The following is a 4,170-nucleotide window of genomic DNA, read 5'->3' on the forward strand; positions in this document are numbered from 1 at the left end:
GGCGCGGGGTGCGGGGGCAGTGGCGGTGAGCGCGCAGGTAAGGAACGGGGCGCGACCCCGTGGCTGGGGGTGCTGCGAGGGGCAGGGGGTGTTCAGGGCTTGGCACTGTGCTGCTGCCCGGTTGACAGCTGAGTGTGCCGGTGTGCTGGCACCGTGCCCCGCAGCACTGCGAGCTGCGGTGCTTCCCTCGTGCCCAAGCACTGCGGGACTGCTCAGTCCCGGCCGGCAGCAGGCCCGACCTCCTGCTCCAGCTGCCAGGCCAGAGCAGGCAGCAGGGTCTGGTGTGAGTGGGTGCCTGGTGCCCTTGAACTCTCCTAAACCACAGCGGAAGCTGGGGGAAGGTTTTTTTTTTGTTTCCCTGGAGAAAAGGCAGCTTTGCTCTTCCTCTTCCCTGGGCTCGTGGGAGCTGTGGCACTGAACAGAGGATCCTTGTCCTCCGGGGCCAGCCCCGCGCCTCGGGGTGTTGTACTGCAGCCGAAACCCCGGGCAGCAGTGAGGTGCTGGGAGCCTCTGACCTCTGACCCAGCATGCAGCATCGTGACTGTGTCCAGCCGTGTTGTGGCAATTTTTCTCTGAACAGTCCAGGACCGCTTGGTGCTTTGGTCTTTGTTGTTTTGCTTTTTTAAATAAAAGTTTTAAGTTAAACTTGGTAAGGTGGTGCTGACAGTCCAGACAAGGATCCCACCATGCTGGGCAAATCCTGTGCAGCTTCTCACAGCATGATTAGACCCCTTGCCCACTCTGAAGCAGCAGCTGGGAAGGAGGTTTGGAGATGGCCAGAGGAGCCCAGGCAGGGACAGTGTCTCTGGCAGCAGTGCTGGGGCTGGGCTGTCTGGGCAGGACAGGCTGGGGCAGAGCCTGGCGCTGGCACATCCCCACACCCTCAGCTCCCTGGGGCCGCTTGGTGCAGCAGGTACACCGGGGTGTCCCGGTGCTGCTGGGCTCCGGCACCGGCTCAACACCTTGCAAAGGGTGTCCCTCTTGCCAGGTGGCGTGGGCTCTGGAGGTTGTGCATTCCCCCCTCTTACTCAGCAGTTCATTGAGCTGGCTCAGGAAAAGCTTTCAACAAAATTTTTGGGCTGTGGGCTTTGCAAAAGTCTCCTAAAAACAGGACCTGCCTCATGAAGTGTCTTTGAGCAGGTGTGTGCTACGAGGCACCTCTTAGGAGAGAGGGCCCAGGACAGACCCTGGGTGCTGCACACCCATCCTCAGCTGCAGCCCTGCTCCCACTGCCAGCCCTGAGCCCTCGGGTGCCGCAGGGAGTGGGGGGTGGAAGCAGCTTCCGCATCCCCCGCCGGGCCGCGCCGAGGCCTGGGGGTGCAGGGTGGGAGCCGTGCAACCTGTTACCAGCCCCTGGAGCTACCGGAGCCTCCTCAGCCAGCTATTTGTTAGAGCAGGGTGGGGTGTGGTGGGTATGGCTGGGGGGGCTAGCAGTGCCTTCCTCCTCCTCAGGTAGCTGCCAGCCTGCTGTCCCACTGTGACTCAGCCTCCCCGGGGCAAGGGGGGCTCCTCATAAGCAGCCCCCACAGGACCATGAACTACTGTGAGTTTGTAGCCAAGCCCTGTCCTAACCAACTGCAGGCTAGACTTGACGTGGTGCCTCAGTTCCCCCCAAGTCCCATCCTGCCCATGGAGCCACCTGGGTTTTGACTTCAGTTGTGTCCATGAGGGATTATAGCTGTCAGGGGCAAAGCATCCTGGGAGCATTGCCCACTGGTATGGGTTTTGGGGGACAGGAGGAGGCTCTGCTTCATACACAGACTGTGCCAGGACAGGAAGACATAGGAGAAAGTCTTGTTCCGTCCCTTTGCTGAGCAGCCCTGGGGGAGGGCCCCTGCTCCACTGCAGCCTGGCTAATTAGGGTGCTGTCAGTTAGTGCTAATGACTGGCAAATACTGAATGGTCTGGCTAGGATGCTGTGCTGCTCTGGTGCTGGGGAACTGCGGGGATTGAGCCTTCACTCCCCTCTTCCAGCTCTAGGGGTCCCAGCTCGCCTTCTTCCAGCCCGAAGGGAAGATGCTGCTGTGTGGATGTGGCTTTGTGCCAATCTGGCCTGAGACCTGACAAACTCATTTTGTGCCAGCTGCAGCCTGGCCCAAGGACACATCCTGTGCTGGGGTGGAGATGGGGGTACTGCTGGCAGCACCCCTGGGTGGGAGGGGCAGGTTGGACCAGGGCTCAGGGTGCATCCTGGTGCCCCCCTTCCCTGGCAGGACTGGGGCAAACCTCTCCTGGGGGGCAGGTCCACAAAGGCTCTTCCAGCTGCCTTGGCAGAGCAGCATGACTCTGGATGCAGAGACATTTCCCATACCTTACCCCCAGGAAGTCTGGAATATTAGAGTGGACAGATGGGGTTGCCAGGCAGGGATGCCCATTCTGAGTTCTCCCACTTTGCCCCAGGGGGACCCTGTGACCGGTGTCACCTGAGCCCTGATGTTTTGCTGCCTCTCACACTGCCCGGTTCTCTGCGACACAGGCTGGCACTGCTAAGGGACCCCCCTGTGCTGTCCTGTGGCCCAGGTGAGGTCAGTGCGGGGGGCTGGCAGGCACAAACCAGCCTTGCATCGGGGCAGGGTGACAGGGTCCCTACAGTGAGTGACACCAGGGCTCAGTGATGCCAAGCCTGCTGCCCTCTCCACCTCCCCAGCAATGAGGGTGCCAGGGACTGTTGCTTTGCGTGTTTGTCCCCCAAAACACTGCACTGTGACCCTGCCTTGGTGGGAGAGCTTGGGGCTGAGGTGAGGATCAGTTATGGGGTCAGCACTTGCTGCCCATGCAGGCGAGCTGGGAGGCGCAGGAGAAGCTAAGCCCGCCCCAGCTCGACCTGCGGAGCGGATTTAGCAGAGGAAAGAGGCTTAGGGAGGGGATTGGGGCTGTGCCGGGATGGGGGGGCCCCCCCCACGTGCCTGTGTCTCTCCTTCCCACGCATCCACTGCTGCAGGCAGAGGCTCAGAGCAGGGGATGCTCTGTGCTGGGGGACAGGGTCAGGCCATGGGGCCAGGCTCTGGGAGCCCAGAGATGGCAGCGAGGAGGAACCTGGCACCTCGGCCTCCCCGGCCCCCCCTGCCACAGGGGTCACCAGCCCTCCGTGCTGGCCCCCCGAGACCTCCTGCTTGCTCCATCCAGCCAACTAAGCAGCATCAGGTGCCTGCACCGAGGGAGGTAAAGCACCCGCTGATACGGGAGTACGCGGGGTGGCACAGTCCAGCGAGGGGCTGGGGACAGTCCCTGGGGAGCTGGGTGGCAGCAGCATCCGTCAGGTAGGCAGGATGCAGGCGGCAGCCCTGCCTCTGGTGGGAGCGGGGTGTGTTTGTACGCGTGGAGATGTGTGTGTCTGCACACCTGCGCCGTGGCAGCCGGGCTGGGGAGTGTGTCACCGCAATTTGGGGCCGCCCTCGGGGCCCTGCCAGGGCTGAACAAGCCAGCCCGGGGTGACGGTGCGGCTGCCCTGCTGCCGCCACAGTCAGTGAGATCACTTCCAGGCGACACAGCTGCCAGGAAGGCGGCAGGAAGGTGGCAGGCGGGCTGTGACAGTGAGCGGGGTGATGTGATGGAGGTGAGTGGGGGAGCCTGTCCCCCTCTGGGAGCTTGTTTTGGGGACCCACCACTTTCTGGGACCCTTGGTGCGGGGTGGTGGGCATAGGGGATGCCGTGGCACTGGTCCCAGGGATATGGGGCCAAGTGTGGTGTCCCATAGGGCTGAGGAACGCCAGTGTCCCCTCAGAGGGGACACCTTGTGTTCAGTGTTGCTGTCACACCCTGGAGGGTAGAAGACAGTGCACCCTATCTAGTAGTTACCATTGTAGTGGGACCCCCCTCGGGGTGGGAATTACAGGGAGGTGAGTCAAGGCTGGCAGGGCACAATGCCACTTGTCCCCTTGTACGGTACCGAATCATTTTGGTGTCAGTTAAGCCTGGCCAAGCCAGGATGCCGACGTGTGGAGGGGGTGTGACCCAAATCCATGCCCAGGGCTGTGGGGACAGGGGCTGTACCTACTCATCCCCCACAGCATCGCCTTCCCTGGGCCGGCTGGTGAGGGTTTTGGGGTGGCACAGGGCGGCTGTCCCGGGAGGGAAGGTGGCATAGCACGTGCATCAGTCACCGTGCCGCGGCGTGCCAGCGCGGTGACGCCGGCGGGCCGTGCGCGGGGGCGGCTCGCTGCTCCCACG

General features: G+C 62.7%; 1 protein-coding gene across 4 annotated transcripts in view; it reads left to right on the forward strand.

The window, feature by feature from the left end:
- The first annotated feature begins 6 nt into the window (after positions 1-6).
- Positions 7-4,170, forward strand: part of TNK2 (tyrosine kinase non receptor 2) — a 21,202-nt gene continuing 17,038 nt past the window's right edge. For all 4 annotated transcript variants that reach the window (XM_031055492.1, XM_005418967.2, XM_031055491.1 and 1 more), the window contains exon 1: positions 7-37. The gene's annotated coding sequence lies outside the window, so the exon portion shown is untranslated. The remainder of the gene's footprint in view (positions 38-4,170) is intronic.

Source organism: Geospiza fortis, unplaced genomic scaffold (assembly GCF_000277835.1).
Source record: "Geospiza fortis unplaced genomic scaffold, GeoFor_1.0 scaffold172, whole genome shotgun sequence".
In the NCBI taxonomy this organism is placed as follows: domain Eukaryota; kingdom Metazoa; phylum Chordata; class Aves; order Passeriformes; family Thraupidae; genus Geospiza; species Geospiza fortis.